Source organism: Panthera onca, chromosome F1, assembly GCF_046562875.1.
Source record: "Panthera onca isolate mPanOnc1 chromosome F1, mPanOnc1 haplotype 2, whole genome shotgun sequence".
NCBI classification, from domain to species: domain Eukaryota; kingdom Metazoa; phylum Chordata; class Mammalia; order Carnivora; family Felidae; genus Panthera; species Panthera onca.
In genome coordinates, this window is record NC_138355.1 from 53,151,362 (window position 1) to 53,169,693 (window position 18,332).

General features: G+C 32.7%; 1 protein-coding gene across 3 annotated transcripts in view; it reads left to right on the forward strand.

Annotated features, from left to right (window-relative positions):
- BRINP3 (BMP/retinoic acid inducible neural specific 3) overlaps nt 1-18,332 on the forward strand; it is a 410,242-nt gene that overhangs the window by 173,326 nt on the left and 218,584 nt on the right. The gene's annotated exons all lie outside the window — the stretch shown is intronic.

Sequence of the window (18,332 nt, forward strand, 5' to 3'; positions counted from 1 at the left end):
AAATTGGGAAGATCATCAGTCTTTAGCAACTTCCTTCGTAGTAAATGATTAATTTAATAATTCCTTTAGTCATAGATTCCCCTTGTACTCCTATTTCCTAAATCTTCATCTTATGCTAGTTTTACTTTCTTAAATGAATTTTTTTCAGTCCTCTGCTTATAACTTTTAAATGTCTTTTTCTTGTGACTGAGATGAAGTCCATTATCTTGCCCATATTTAACTGGTCCCTCCAGGAACTGCCCCTCGCCTTTTGCTTTTATCCATTGCATTTTTACACTATATTTTTCCACTTATATTTTCTTTTCACTTCCAATATATATAATTCATTTTAATAATGTTATTAAAAACAATAATTAACATGCTCTCAGCTCTGGGTCTTGCACATGCATTCTGTTCTACTGCTAACAATTTTTCTCCATTTTGAATAATATTTTTGAAGTTAAAAAAAACCTTTTTTTAAAAGGGCTGAAATGATTGTATGCTTAATTGAAGAGATAAGTTGTACAATAAAAAATCTTGAAATTCTCTTTTTCAATGTCCTCCAAGATTTGTATTCCCTTATATGTGCCTTGTTCTTTCCTCAGATTGGAATCGAGTGTAAATGTGGCTTCTAATTTTTCCCTCATATCATTCTCGGGCTTCAGACAAGGTGCTGGACCTCTCAGTCTACAAGCAGGTTATGGGTCATAGTACCAGGGGAAAGATAAAGCTTTGGGTGATAAAAGTTCCTTCCACATGGCACCCTTACACACTTCTGTCTTCTCCAATTTCTCAGGTGTCCACATGTTTTTATGTGCACGTCATAGTGAGCTAGTTTGACTTATCATAAAAATGCAAGATCCTTAGTACATAGGTCTCAGTTTAGGAATTTGTATTAGTTTTCTATTCCTGCTGTAACAAATTACCACAAACTTGGTGGCTTAACATAATGCAAATTTATTACTTTTTAGTTCCGGGAGCCAGAAGTCCAACATGAATCTCATACTAAAATCAAGATGTCAGTAACACTGCATTACTTTTGGAAGCTCTAGAAGAAAATTAATTTTCACTCCACTATTCCAGCTTCTAAAGGTGACCAGCATCTGTTGGTTTCCAGCCATATTCCTCCCTCTTCAAACCAGCACGGTCAGGCCAAGTCTTTCTTAAGCTGCCATCTGATTCTCTTTTGATTCTCTCTCCTTTACTTTTAATGATATTTTTGATGATAATGGGCCCACCTGCTTAATGCGGATAATCATTCCATCATAAAATCAGATGATTAGCAATTGTATTTTCCCTTTGCCACAGAACTTAGGGTAATTCACAGGTTCAGGGGAGTGGAATGTAGACATTTGGAAGGAGGTGGGAGTAATGTGCCTAATCCAGTATATGTTTCTCCAAGGAACCTTCTCTTATTCCCTCTCCATTCTAGGTTATTGATTTTCACTTGTGTTTCCAACAATACTTCTACTTTTAAAAGTTAAATATCACTTATTACACGATATACTATAGTCCAAAGCCTAAATATTTATCTGCGCTTATTTCTAGCATGCAAAACTGCATGATGGCAGGGGCTGGCTGTGTATTAGTCACTGTAATTCTCATACACACAGGAATTTCTGAAGAAATAAACTAAATGAATGAATGGATACCCTGTGCAGAGAGCCAAGATTTAAGGTTAGAGTGTTGAGTTAAATCCTAGCTCTACCACCAATAAACTAATGATATGGAAACCGGTTAATTTATCAAGTCACCATATCCTTAAATAAAAATTATTCAAAATATCATGTGTCTTACCTCCCAACATTATCCAATAATAACATGAGCTAAAACACATAAAGTCATGTTGTTAATTGACAAGCCTATCTATGTAAATAGAAAATGAAGTATTATTAGATCACATATTGTTATTTATACTTTCTCAACTCTCAAAAACCTAGTCCTAACAATGAGTCCAGAAATAAATTTCAAATTCTATAGCATTTTATTAAGATTTTTTTTTCGGGGCGCCTGGGTGGCTCAGTCGGTTGAGCGTCCGACTTGAGCTCAGGTCACGATCTCGCGGTCCGTGAGTTCGAGCCCCGCGTCAGGCTCTGGGCTGATGGCTCAGGCCTGGAGCCTGCTTCTGATTCTGTGCGTGTGTGTCTCTCTCTCTGCCCCTTCCCCGTTCATGCTCTGTCTCTTTCTGTCTCAAAAATAAATAAAACATTAAAACAATTAAAAAAAGATCTTTTTTTTTAATCTGGCCTAAATTTCTCTTTCTAAAAGTGTCTCAGATTATATCTAATAGTCATTCTTTTTTTTTCTAGTGAATTTAATTATACTCTATTCCTAAGCCATACTATATTCAATTATTCTTTACAAAGTGATATATTATTAAATATCATTATAAAATGTATTTTCCAAGTATGTTCAAATACTCATGGCATAATGCCTATTGTATTCTGTGTTACAACAATAATATTAATAGCAGTAAAATGTCTACATTATTTCAAATATTACATGAGCTTTATATCCATTTCCAACCTTGATCTTTACTCAGGAGATTCCATCCCTGAGATTTTTATTCCCATCCTGCAGGTGAGAAATCCAGTACAATGAGGTTTTCAGAGTCTACTGGCTTCTCCACAGAATTCTCTTTTCTCATTTTTTATTTACTGAAATGTTAATCTTTTAACCCACTGAGATATTACCTACTTTCTTAAGATTTAACTTCCTCAGTTACCAATAATTATACCATTCTCTACATTTCTACAGCATATTTTGTGTGTGTGCATTTCCAAGCTATTTTATTCTCCATTAAAAGTATAGTTTTTAGTACAGTTCAGTCCAAGATAAAATCAAGCTTTAAAATACTTTTTTAAATATCAAAATGTCTACCACAGTGCTCTCTTTATATAAGTCATCCATTATCGGTCGAAACTAAATTAGATAATTGAAGTGAAAAATACAAGATCTGTAAGCCGGCTAGGTGGCTCTTAACATCTCTTTCAGCTATACTTTATTTCATAAAATTGCATGTGACAGAGGAAAGGTCAGCCAAGACATTAAAGTACTTAGCTATAGTTTTTCTGAATTTGATACTATGAGTTGAAAAGTATTTTATATATTAAGCTTACAGAGTACCAACATAACAGAAGAATGAAACTCAAACATTAAGAGACCATCAAGGTCAGTTGAATGTAGACTAGAATCCTGCCTTTCTTTGTGTGGGTCTGTGGTATTTACTCTAAATATCTCAGTTTTCTCATTTGTCATATAGGAAGAGTTCACTTTACCGCGAAGGTTGTTATGAGAATAAAATAAAACATAGAACTTATCAGAGTGCCTGGAACATATTTATGTCTCAATTACACTATGGAGGATGTTATTATAAGAACAAAAAAGTTACACATGTCAAACCAGATAGAAATACTTTATATGTGGTTAATATGAAAATATATGTTGTAGCAGGATTCTCACACAGAGAGTCCTGACACCGAGGTTTTCTTTCCAGGAAGCAACTTTATTTGTGCCAGTACTGGCTCAGTTGGATTCGTACTGAAAAATTGAGCCCTGAACGCCACATGGCTTAGTCTTTTATGCACCTTCAACTTCTTTGTCTCCCATATATGGGTAATGTATAGACATACAGTCTGATTGGGTGATCTCATGTTACAGAGCCATGATGGATGTAATGTACCAAGGTTGCCTTCCCTTATCTTGAGGTCTTTTCTCACCATATTCCTTAGGGAGGGGACTCTACCACAGTATCACATAGTTGGTAGAGCTTTTCTTTGTAGTTCTCTCTACATAGAGAGCCTCCCCTACTTAAATTATTGTTGTTAAATTCCTGTTGTTTTGGTGCATCCTGTTTTACCACAGTTACCACTCTCACGTTGCCCTCCTCACCAGTCCCTAACTCTGACCTGCTTTTGTTTCATGCACCTGAGTCACCTATACTACCTCTTACTTTATCTATATCTGTATTGATATTGATATCAATATTGATATCAATATCGATATTTTTTTTTACCTTAACAGAGAGAGAGAGAGAGAGAGAGTGTGCATAAGTGGGGGAGGGGCAGAGAAAGAGAAACTCCACACTGTGCACGGAGCCCTATGCAGGCCTCCATCTTATCAACCCGTGGGATCATGACCTGAGCCAAAATCAAGAGTCAGATGCTTAACCAACTCAACCATCCAGGTGCCCCTACCTCTTACATTTACTTTCATCTTACCTATTGACTTGATATAAATGAATTAGGGTAAGACACTACCAAATTTTGTTGCTTTGATTTATAAAGCATCTCAACAGCTTCTCTTGAGGAACACTCAAAAAAAAAAAAAAAGAAAGAAAGAAAGAAAGAAAGAAAGAAAGAAAGAAAGAAAAGGAAAAAAACACACAAAACGTTCTGGAAGTACCAATCTTCTGTACTTAATTAACTAGACAACCAATTTATCTAACAATTTAATTACACAGCACTCAAGTAGGTCCAACCAATTATATTTGTAAATTTTTTTTAAATTGTTGTAAATTACTTGTAATCTGTGTCCCCCATCTTGACCTGACAATATATGCATTAAAATAATTTGTAAATTAAAAACCCTTATGCAACACAAAGTTTGTGGTTGATAACAATGGTGATTACTACAAGAATACATTGGTGAATTTGAAATGAATGTTTTAATTCAAATTGAATAGAATGTCAATCTTGCTCAAGCCCATAAACCGTATATTCCCAGAATAGGTTATTGTATCTGCAAGTTGGCAAAGATTGCCAATTAAATGTTAGAGACTATAAAGAAATAATCCTTCACATACACTATGACATTTCCTGCAAAATATCACCCATATCCTTAGCTATCTTTTGTTATCTGATGATACAAAATGAGATTTAATTTAAGATTTGAGATCAGTATTTCAGAGTTTTAATTTAAGAAATTTTATCTTGCTCTACTTTTCAAAACCTTTGTACCTCTCACATTTGAAAGTTCTCAGTTACTTCTGGAAAAATCTTTGCAGAAGAAAGGCTGAGCATATTAAAAACACCTTAAGTCCTATTTCATTTCCTATTTGGAGACATAATGGCAACTTATAACTGGATCCACAGCGAAGGTATTTTGAACACCTAGGAAAGGCTGCTCTATTCAAGACTCTATGATGGATTAGATGTATTTGGGATATCACTGAGAAACATTTGTTTTCCCAAATACCTGTGGAGAACATATAAATGTATTAGTACCAATTCTATATTTTGACTTATTTTCATGTTTGTTTTTATGCCATTTCAAGACTTATTTTAGCTCTTTGAAATACATATATGTTCCCTTTCACACTATCTCTATATTATAGCTCATTTTCAACTATGCAGGAATTTTGTGGACTATTGTATTCAAATTTGCAATAACACAATTTATAAAAGATCATAATTGTCTATTAAGTATTGGCACCACTTCAAATGTGGTGAGTAACTTAAACGCAAAAATGTTTTCATTAGTAAGTGTTTTCATCTATGAAGTGGCCTTAGACGTACTTGACATAAATCCTTGATTTTTCTGGACAATCTTGATTTTAAACATTCTGTCCAGTTACGAGACCACATGCTCTGTACATATCAAGAAATATGATGAACACGCCTCAAGGCGTATGAGCTTTCAATCCACTGGCACCATTTTTATGTTTTGCTGTGTTCAATCTTTATAAACTCGTTTGGGTCTGTGGAAGTAGACTTTACATTTCTTTTGTTTTTCTTCCATGTCTTTAGTTCCATCATCTCTATATCCCTAGCTCTTCGTCTAGTTCTTTACCTATGTATTCCGTGTCACCAGCTTTTTATAATTCTATTTTGCCTAATAGATCAAATCAATTTCTTTTTCACACAAGGTAGGTTTTTGTTTCCTTTCCTTTTTTTGTAACTATATGATTTAAACTTCTTACACGGTAAAGCAGTGTTTATTTTATCTATTCAGAATAAGAGTGAAATTAATTGTAGCATTTTGTTAATACCATTTTCTAGATCTGTGATGATCTTATTATTACCATTACTCTTTGAATCCTCAAACAAATCACTATTATTTTTATTTTATTCCTATTCTTTTTGGTTCCAAACCTCAAACTCTTAATCATTACCCTTTCCTGACACAATTGCTTGTTTGTTTGTTTGTTTGTTTTCAAATTTAATTACGTACCTCCTAACAGTGATCTTTGTCATCTAGGATTACTCTCTGCTTCATCAACATTCATTGCACTTTCATCTACACAAGTCTGTTCTCAGGTCTTTCTCTTAGCCTTGAATGCTTTTCACACATTTCTCACATATGAAAATTCTTGTCACTTTTCAAGACAAAGTTTAAATGCTATGTCTTCCATGAAGCTTTCCCTAATAATCAAGATTAAAATAAATGTCCCACCTTTACAAACCAAAAAGATTCATGATATGTGAGACTTGGCACTCACTGATTTTAGTTTGTGGAAACTCACTAGGATTCTGTTTCCAGCCTAGAACGAAGAAGAAAGAAAGTACAGGATAAAAGGAAATGCCTGGTTGTGTCCATGGGTAAATATTAAAATGTGTGGAATCTTTCAGAAAATACTGCATTCGAATAAGTAGAGGTGATTTTAAAAGATACTACATTGCTGGTACAGATGCTATTATCTGATGCCTCTAGTTCTGGTTGAGGTAATAATCAACCCATTCAAAATGATATTTTCTTATTTGCTTGTATAAAATGGAAACCCTATGCTAGAAGTAAAAATCTGTCACCAAAAGCTAAGGTGGTATGACCAACTTCTATGCCATGTTGTGAATGCAAATGTATTAAAGGAAATATATACTTAAAAAAAAGTTTGGGTTTTGAAGTAAAGATATAAGGGTTTTAGATCAGGCTCTGGCCTTGAAAACATTTACTAGGTGAATAAAAAGATGTAAGGGAAATGAAGAATGGCAAGTTCCCTATCTCTGCTATAGAATATGGAATACTCCACCAAGGTTAAGGAATTAATATACATTGGCCAGCATTTATTTAGTGTTTATTGACTTCAATTATGTTGTTTGTGTTCAAACTTAAATTGCCATTTGGTAGTGCAAAATAAGTTAATCTATTAATTTAATGTATTCTCACGTTGTGCATTTTAAATGACTGGAGAGGGAAAAAGTATAGGGTAAGTAATGTTAATTTTGAGAGAAGATGAGCAATGGGGAATCTTGGGGGAGAAGGTAGAGGCTTTATATATTTTCACGGAAGGTTGTTCTATGATTATACAATTAATGAGTTAGAGAGGCTTGGGATGGAAAGAAGGCTGAAGAAACAGTAACAAAGGGAGAAAGTTGTAATGATTACATAGAACAAGCTTATGATATTGCTTTAAATTGTCTGTAACAGATAATTTCGGCATTTAGAGGAGCTCATTAGTATATAATTAAATGCCAGGCTCTGTACTAGGCAGTTTACATATGCTATCATGTTTCTTCCAAAAAGGAATTTTGGTTGATAAAGCATGTTAGAATGATATTATAAGTATTTTTAGTCATATAAAAATATATTAGCATTGAAAACACATAATGTGCTTTAAATTCATTTTGGTTGACTAGCCCTTGAATTACTATCTTGATCACAAATTAATGTTCTCAGCCTGTATGCTTTATAAACATGAGTATGAACTATCGGAGTTTTTGTCAGTGCTCCAAAAGTCAAAAGACAATAAAAAATTTCCTGTACAACCAACTGCAAATGCTTTGCATTCATTATGTCATCCTCTTCCTTATAACCTTTTTCATTATGGACTTTTTCTCGGCGTTAATTTAAATAGGGAACCAGTTCAGTCAGAACAGCAGTTTTCTTAAAAAAGAAACAAACAAAAAAGGTGAGTCCCGGTCCCAATATACTAAAAACAAAAGCAACAAATAAGGGGGGATATACAGACAACTAGAGATTGGTTCCATTGAGTACTCAATGTCTTTCTAGCTGCAAACCCTGGAAGGACTTCCATAAAACTGGGTAAAGTTTCACAATCGCTACACTAGAACATTAAAATAAAATGCATTAGATTAATTTAGGATGTGTATCTCATTTTCATTCTGAATATTTGTTTTGAGATTTAAATTTTATATACATAAGTAGGATTAACTAACAGTCATATTTTCAGGTTAACAGATTATAAAGAGAATAAAAAACCCTGTTACTTGTATAGAAGTAATCTAATGGGAGCTGGGGTGGCTCAGTTAAGTGTCTGATTTTGGCTCAGGTCATGATCTTATGGTTCATAGGTTGGAGCCCCACATCAAGGTCTGCACTGACATGTCAGAGCCTGAAGCCTGCTTCAGATTCTGTGTCTCCCTCTCTCTCCCTGTCTCTTAAAAATGAATAAAGTTAAAGAAAAGAAGTAATCTAAGAATTATTTAAAAACTGGAAAATGAAAATAGATATCCTTCAAATGATTCATTGGCAACAAGATCTCATTTTAAGCAACAAAATTTTCCTACCCCATTTATATTATCCTATTAGAATAAGATTTGTACAATAAAAACCTTAAACAGTGAGTTTAATACCAGCCATACCAGTCATTTGAAACGTTCTTCCCAAATTATTTTTTGTTGTAACTCTAAGAAAAATTGATAACACTTCTCTGAAGATATGCATCTGGACCATACTTAAAAAAAATGAGTTTTTAAAATAGTTGTAGGGGAACCTGGGTAGCTCAGTCGGTTGAGCATTAAATTTTAACTCAGGTCATGATCTCAGGGCTCCTGAGTTTGAGCCCCTCACAGAGCTCACTGCTATCAGCACAGAGCCCGCTTCCTATCTTCCGTCCACCTTTCTCTCTCTGCCCTTCCCCATTTGTGTTCTCTTTCTCAAAATAAATAAACCTTTAAAAAATAAAATTAAAAATACATAAAATAGTTGTAAAATATACATAACATAAAATTTACCTTCTTGACCTTTTTTAAATGTACAGTTCAGTGGTATTAAATTAAATATATTCGCATTTTTGTGTATCCATCACCACCATCCATCTCCATCATCCATCACCTTGTAAAACTGAAACTTTGTATGCATTAAACAATAACTTTCCATTGCCCCCTCTCCTCAGCCCCTAGGAAATACCATTTTGTTTTCTATCTCTATGAATTTCACTACTTTAGGGATCTCAAATAAGAATGATATAGTGTGTGTGTGTCTGTGTGTGTGTGTGTGTGTGTGTGTGTGTGTGTGTATGACTGGCTTATTGCACCTCGCATAATGTCAACATTTATTCATGTTGAAGCATGTTTTAGAATTCCCTTCCATTTTAAGGCTAATTAATGTTCCATTGTATGTTTATGCCACATTTTGCTTTCCAGTCATCTGTCTATGGGCAGTTGCGTTAGTTCCACCTTTTAGCTATTGTGACTAATGTTGCTGTAAACCTGAGTGTACGTGTATTTCTTTCAGATCGTGCTTTTAATTCTTTTGTGTGCATACCCAAAAGTAGAATTGCTGTATCATGTTGTAATTCTAGTTTCAATTTTCTGAGAAGCCACCACCTTGTGGCATCACCATGGAGATGAGGTGATATTTCATTGTAGTTTTGACTTTATTAGTGATGATAGATACCTTTTTATATGTTTGTTGGCCATTCGTATACCTTCCAAGGATGAATGTCTGTTCAATTCCCTTGCCCATTTTAATGTTGACCTACGGGAGTTCTTTATTATGCTGGATATTAACTACTTATTAGATACATGATAATTGTCTCCCATTTTATAAATTGTTTTTTCACTCTGATGATCGTGCCCTTTGACAGACAAAATCTTGCATTTTGGTGTAGTTCAGTTTAGCTATTTTTACATTTGTTGCCTATGTCAAAGAACTGATTACTGTCATTATTGATTGTATTTTTCTCTGTTATTGCTTTCTTCTCTATTTTGTCCCCTTTCCTCTTTCTTGCTTTTGATTTGTTAATTATTTATTTACTTACTTATTTTGCTTACAAGTGTATATCTAATTTTCATTCTTTTTTGAATTTCCAATGTAAGAATTTGAGATAATTTCATCCTTATAACTACTTAACTATATCTAACAGTTACTAATGCACAGCGTTGTCAAGTTCTAAATACTTCCTTATTTGTTTTCATACATTCCTATGTTTTTGCTTTTTCAGATTTTTGCTCTTGAACAATCATAATTTTCTTGCTAGTTCAACACATTTTAAAATATTTTAATCTAGCATATTTAATTATATTCAAGTTAGAGACAATCTACCACCTACCACAAATGGAAACTTTGTTCATTATTTTTAATTTTCTTTTTGTTACTATTTCAAAGCACAGATGCAAGGAGAAGGAGGGAAGCTATTTCCAAATACTGAGGGTTTTTTTTTTTTTCAACTTTAGGAGTGAGCTATGCTTAGCATTATTGATGAGTAAAATTTATACTATCTGAAAAACATTTTCTTTGAAATAACTCATATTTCTCCTCCTAGATTTTACTAATAGTATTATTCTCACTTTTAGGGACTATTTAAAGATGCTTTTATTTAGTTTTATTTATTTTTTACTTTTTTAATGTAATTTATTGCCAAATTGGCAAACATACAGTGTGTACAATACGTTCTTGGTTTCGGGGGTAGATTCCGTGATTCATCACTTACATACAGCCGCCAGTGCTCATCCCAACAAGTGCCCTCCTCAATACCCATCACCCATTATCCCCTCTCCCCTGCGTCCCCCATCAACCCTCAGTGTGTTCTCTTCATTTAAGAGTCTCTTGTGATTTGCTTCCCTCCCTCTCTGTTTGTAACTATTTTCCCCCTTCCCTTCCCCTATGGTCTTTTGTTAAGTTTCTCAAGTTCCACATATGAGTGAAAACATATGATATCTGTCTTTCTCTGACTGACTTATTTCACTTAGCATAATATCCTCTAATTCCAGCCAAGTTGCTACTAATGGCATGATTTAATTCTTTCTCATTGCCAAGTAGTTTTCCATTGTATATATAAACCACATCTTCTTTATCTATGCATCAGTTGATGGACATTTAGGCTCTTTCCAAAATTTGGCTATTGTTGAAAGCACTGCTATAAACTTTGGGGTACATGTGCCCCTATGAATCAGCACTCCTATAAGATGCTTTTAATAGAAAGTTCAGTTCATCAAAGTGTGACTAAACAAATAAGAAACTAAAACTTTTAATATAAAATTAGGTTTTAATTATTAATTCTTATTCTTAACTATTACTCTTTGAATTTAGCAACCTCAAAATGTCATTTAGCCTAGCTTAATCAGGGATTGGTTTCCAAGTCTGTAAAATGAAAAAAATGTGCTATATAATACACAGAGTGATCTGTACTCAATAGACACTCTAGGATTCAAAGAATCCATGCTCCTCAATACCATACAATTTCTATGAAAATGATTTATGGTTTAGGAAATTAGTACTGTCAACTGTAATTTTTACTCTTAAGCAAGCTTATAAAATTTGAACAATCATAAATATAAAGGTAATATATTATTTTATAATATTATCTGCTATTTAAATAGCCTAAATTTTTTAATAAATTTTATGCATAGGAATTACCCCATCTGCCTTTGAAATGCAACATTTAGAAAAACCATTTATCCTGACCTGGTTCCTTTGTCTCATTCTTGTGTCTACCTATAACCGTAACTGTCGTACTATGAATGTTGATTATCTGTGCGAAAATAAGTGAGCTCTAGCACAAAAAATAAAAACAATTCACCAATTTGCTGTGCTGCAAACTTGGTCCATTAGACCAAGGTCATGACCATTTTTTCTAAAATAATATACCTTCCTCTATCCTCAACTTTGCCTTTTTGTTTTTAATGTTTATTTATTTATTTTGAGAGAGACAGAGAGAGAGAGCATGCACACAAGTGGGGCAGGGGCAGAGAGAAAAGGAGAGAATCCCAATCCATGCTGTTGCATAGCCCAATGTGGGGCTTGATTTCAGGAATAGTGAGATCATAACCTGATCAAGATCTGAACTGAAGTCAAGAGTCAGTCACTTAAGTGACCAAGCCTCCCAGTTGCCCCCTTCCCATCTGTGGCTTTAATCCAAAAAGAATTTTATTACCTTTAAGAGGTAATATTGTTTTTCACTATGTTAATATTACTAATAAGTGCCAAAATTGTATCTTTTTGTTTTTTATCAAATTCCTTATTTTCTTTTCATTCTTGTCATTCTGATTGTTGACTGGACTTTTCTCAGAACCAGAGTGTTCCAGTGGCCTCCAGAATGGCTTATGTAAATTCAGATACTCCCTTCCAGCCCCAACACCTCAGCCTTCTTTTCACTTCTCAATGATTATGTCAGCCTCTTGCTCAGATGCCATCAATAGCATTTGTGGCTCACAAAATATTTCTACTGCGTAATGCTGGCTTATAAACTGTTTCAGATAGGACAAGTGCTTCAACTTGACTTTGTCTTATTTCCATCATTTATAAAGTAGTGAAAATAATTATACATGCCTTACAGGGTGATTGTGATTCTTCAGAGAGGAAATAGATAAACAAGTTATGGTTGATTGTAGTTATTTTTGCTTTCACATATTATCAGTAGATTATTGCCAAAAAAAAAAAAAAACAAGCAAAGAAAAAGAAACAAGCAAATGAGCAACATTTTATCACTAAAGTATATACATATGATACAATGGCATAAGTATAGATATAGAAGAATTAATGTAGGTCAATGTAAAATAATGTGAATCACATATTAGCTGTTTAGAGATATGCTTAATCTTGAGAAGTTTAAGTGTGAACATTTTCCTCTACATAATTACATACATTTCAAGTGGGAAATCAGAAATCTAGAAAAAAGACACTTGAATTTTGAAAGCCCATGCACTTAATTTTGTAGTGTAAAAAATTAAAAATCTAAGTGATAAGTAATGTATTCAAGGGCATAAAACAATTTAGTGCAGAAACATATGAGTATATAATTCTTCTTTGCAAGTTTTTATTTTTAGAACTTTATTTAATTAATATTTTTTAAGTTTATTTAGAAGTTTATTTAATACAGATTGTTACTTCTCTATAAGATGACTGCTTGTAACTTTTGTTATGAATGGTTACTTGAGTTACTAACTTGTGGAGAGAAATAAATTACCCGTGATTTTCTTTTGATTGATAATTTTTTATAGAGTCAGTCCCTTTTAAAATACCTAAGGGAAAAGAGAAGATACTTATTGTGTCTACGTCTGTAATTAGGAGAAATGAGTCATCTTCCATTGACGGGGCAAATTACCGGCAATTTTCCAATTTGCCAGATTTTCATGTATATCACATGAATAATTGAATAATGAGAATGAGCCAAATCCAGGGTAGTTAATTTTAGTTGCGTGGATTCAGTGCCATCTGGACTTCTGGCTTTACTAACTTTTAATTGACCGAGTTCTTTCAGAAAAGTCCTGATACCTAATTTATAAAATAGTTATTCAAGCTCAAACCAGCATGAGTAAAGACCACTTGCTAGAATACTTGCTTAATTGCCATCTTAGTCTAACCCGAATAAATGAAATAAATGGCTGACTTTGGGTCGTAAAAGCTCATTTCGTTTCAGTGTCATCAGTGTAGCAATTCCATAACATTGTAGCCTGATTTCATGACACTTACCTTATATTTTCTTATCTCTCCCTTCTCAACATTTATTGACTATTTTATCTGTGTTACTCAGTTGTAGCCTTCTAATTAGAATGTATCAGCTTCATAAAAAGCATGGTCACCTTCAACTTAACAGCTACCCGAATCCCATCTGAAATATTTCTTTCCTTTAAATATTGTAGTTCAATTATCATCAGAATGATCATTATACCACTTAACTTATGTTTACAGAGACACCAAAATGTTAATGTTTCTACAAGATTTATTTTTAATTATTCTTTGGGGATCTCCTTGCCATGATCTTCCTATTAAATTTAACAAAAATATGATTTCCATTTGCTGCTAATGCTCAAACTTGGAAAATTAAAATGTTATCTAATTAATAGTTATCGTTATGGCCTCCACGAAAAATAAGGCCTCAGAATTTTCCCACACCATTTTGATTTTAAGTGTTTTTAATTTATTAATTTTAAAAGTTAAAATTTAAATTTGTAGGTATTTCAAGTTGATTCAGTAAAGAACACTGTTCTAAGTCTATACATTCAAATATATTTTATGGTCATCGTTAATTTTGTGTTTTATTAAGCACAATAATATTCAGCAGATAGGAGCTAAATATCCTCTGCATTCTGAGAAAATATTTGTGTTATATTTGAAGACACACAACATATAACTATTAAAAAATATTCTTATTTAGAGGAACACTATGGCCCTGTGATTCTTGCCTATTTTTCATATTTATGGCCTGAGCAACCAACAGGAGCAAGTCTAATCTATGAGACACATGAAGAATAGTTAAAATGTGAGGAGTAAGTAACTAAGCCATGTCATAATATATACAAAATTTTGATGTTGCTGTTGTAATTGGTTTCGGTTTGTGTTTTTGTCACAGACTTCATTTTTTAAACTTACAATGTGATATTTGTTTCTTTTATAAAGCGAGTTTGACAATCTCTGCCACAACTTTTCGTCATAAAAAAAAAAAAAAACACTTCTGCTTATACACGTATATCACCAAAAACACTTTCAATACAGAAATATATTTACAGGAAAATGTATAGATTTACAAATCATTTCTCTAAGTGTAATGGAGAAAGATGGAGTTCAATATCAATATATCTATACCTATATTATATGTAATTAAATACAGATTTTTTTGGAAAGTGCCTGGTTTTGTGCTCCATTTTTAATCTGGACAAATAGCATTTTCTATAGTCACATGGCCTTTCAATAAATACTTACAAAAATCCTACCCTTAAATGAACACAGAAATCTCCTTCAAGATTAATTATACTTTCACTAAATTAAATTTCCTATGTAATTACAAAAGGATGGTTTCTCCACCTGACTTTATTTCTTCACCAGCCTCTTTTATACTTTCCAAAAGCTCTAAAAGAATTTTCAATGTCATATATAATTTTCTCTTTATTTTTTCTACATACCTTCAGAAAGATATATGAAATTGGTAGAAAGGATTTTTGACTCAACGTTTTTCAAGTCACCTGTATTAACTTTAGTAACTCCTTCTAATAATTTAGTGGGATTACTAACCTCTTAGCAGTGTTTTGCGCTTCAAAATGCAACTACGTATTTACTATCCATTATTAAGTAAATGAAAGTAATTTTAAAATATTAGCATCGTTAGAGCAACTTGTACTTCCAAGGAAATAAATTAAATGTAGCTTTCTTGATTTCTCCTACTCAGTACAACTAAAAAACCTGGTTATTACATATAAAACAAATCTAAGAAGACTTTGAAAGTTGTAGAGAAGAGGGTGGACTGTCTAGGGATGTTGAAACCCAAGCAGAGACAAAGAAGCAAAGGCAATACAATAAAGCAAAAAATAGTCTTTCCAACAGATGGTGCTGGAATGACTAGACATGCACATGCAAAAAGGTGAATGTATGGGCCGCCTGGGTGACTCAGTGGTTAAGCATCCACTTCAGCTCAGGTCATGATTTCCCAGTTTCGTGAGTTTGAGCCCCACGTTGGGCTCTGCACTGGCATCTCGGAGTTTGCTTGGGATTTTCTCTCTCTCCCTCTCTCTGTCTGCCCCTCCCCCACACATGCTGTCTGTCCCTCTCAAAATAAATAAATCAATAAACTCAAAAAAAAAAAAAGATATATGGCCATAAAAAGAAAGCATAATACATGTCTGTGTTGAGCCTATTGTATAATGGAAGAGGCAGATACTAATCAAGCAACCACACAAATTATTAACTACTAGGAAGGAAAAGAACACTCAGTTATGAGTATATGTAACAATTATTTGGGGACTGGCTTGGTGTGGTAAGACTACAGTTTCTCCATGTGATATTGGTGTCTTTGAAGTTTGTATATAGTGGGTGATATTTAATACATTTATTTTACATAAATTCCAAGCATAGAAGACAGGAAGAGCCAAGTGCCTGTTAAATACTAAATTTCACATTGTAATCCATAAATTCTGAGGGTAATGTCTAGAGAAAGGTGACATTACCAGTTTATGTTTCACAAGCTTTTTGTGTGTAAAATGATATTTTGACAACTCAAGCCTGAATCAGGCTGAAAGGTTATAATTTGAGGAATAATCATTTATACTTTGTAAATTTAAGAGTATACACTTTTTTTTTTTCCTGAAAGTTTTTCATAAAAGATCATATCTGGTCTCTCTTCCACATTTTGATGCAAAAGACATAAAATTAATAGCAAGTGTATTTCCCTTAATTATGTGGGAAAAACATACTATTTTAAGAAGAGTTTTTTAAAGTACATTTTAAAACTTATTTAAAGAAAAATAAATATTCTATTAAATTGAGTTACTATTTAAAACTAATTTTTATATGGAAAGATTTCATTCAAAATTAACTTTGTATTCACTGTCTCTAAAAATTGTAATTACTCTAAAAGAGAATAATACTTCATCTTATGTTTTAACCTTAAGTTACTCAAAATGAAGCAACATATGAATTTATAGTTTATTTCAAGTTCAAATATTTAATTGGTTAGTTACTTGTCATAAATCATGATTTATGAGTGTTTGCTCCAATATTTAAGGTAGGAAAAGGATGACCATCAAGAAATTTTAATGAAGTTATTACTTAAATGTTCAAAGACATTTTCACCAAGCAGATTAATTTTTCATTAGCAAATAGCTATTCTTTTGGCAATAACCTTCTTCCTGAGCATTTAACTTATTAGTCTGCTCCCGGACAAAGAAGAACAATTTGTAGATACTTGGAGTATGGTTTTATTTATAAATTATTTTGTTAATTTTACTCTTTAATTCTACTAAGGCTTATTACCTTGACCAATGTTTATATATATTTAAAGAATTAACATCTTGGAACAAAAAATCATGACTCCACAAGCATACATGTCCAAAATTTGCTAAGAGATAAACAGTGTCCCCTGCACCATTTTAAAGAGAGAGGGAGGCAAATCATAAGAGACTCATAAATACAAAGAACAAACTGAGGGCTGCTGGAGGTGTGTTGAACAGGGGGATGGGCTAAATGGGTGTTCATGTTGCCGTGAGCATTGGGTATTATATGTAAGTGATGAATGACTACATTCTACTCCTGAAATCGTTATTACACTACATGTTCACTAACTTGGTTTTAGATAAAATTAAAAAAAAATTTAAAAAGTGTTACACATTTTCTTCTTTAAATCTCTACAGAGTTAGTACTATTAGACATACGTTCCTAAATGAAATGACATCAGTGAGGTTTTAAGAACTTGCCAAAATTCACAGGGCTTTGAATTCTATGAATTGAATTGATGCTGGTGGGACTTGAAACTTTAGCTTTCTGACTTCTATTTTTTTTTTTTTTTTTGAAAACTAATATTGCCTCCCTAAAGTACTCAAATTATTGTGTGAAATGAAGATATTTTTACTAATTAACCAACATAAATACCCTTTGAATTATAAATATAAAAAAGGGACATTCATATTTGTTTCTTTTTTTCAGAGAGATTCAGAGTATTTTATTTTAGCTCAGTTGTATCTCTCTCTTGGCTTACCTACACTGTTTAATAATTACCAAATCAGTATATTATATCAATGTGATTGATGGAAAATTTTGTTAAATTGTAACAGAAGTTAAATTGTAGTTCCAAAATTTAGAAAGAAAAGCTTTTGTCTGTTACTTAATTCCTTCTCTTCAACTTAGAGATCATTCATTGACAGCATATGTGTATATATTTTACATCAATACTTTTGCTAACATCTCTTCAAAGGAGTGGCTTAATTTAGATGTAAATAACAAATTTCTCTATTATGTATATATATATATATCTGTGTAGGCACAAACATGTAGTACCCTTATATTTCTATTAAATAAGTTTCCTTTTGGTATAATGAAATTGACTACAGTAATTGAATTATGTGGTGTCTCTTAAAATTTGGATAGAACCTTATCTATTAAATTACAGAAAGTAACTTAAAGCTAGGTACGGTAAAATTAATTTTAAGTCATTTCATAGCTCTGAAAATTTAACATTTTTTTTAATAATCAGAAATATACATTACTAGCCACAAATCATTCTTTAAAAGATTCTCAGTAACCCCCACCTCCACTTTATGTAATTCAATGATATAAAGAGGCTACAGCTACAATTCTTGTTGCTTTCTGGACTGGGGATGATATTTTGTTGCAATCATGGTAATTTGCCTTCTTTAATCTACTATGTGTTGGCAGTTCTTGCAAAATACTACACTCCTTAATGGTGCTTCTCAAAAATTCTGCATGTACACATTTTACATAAGTCCTATTTTTCATTGGGTTTT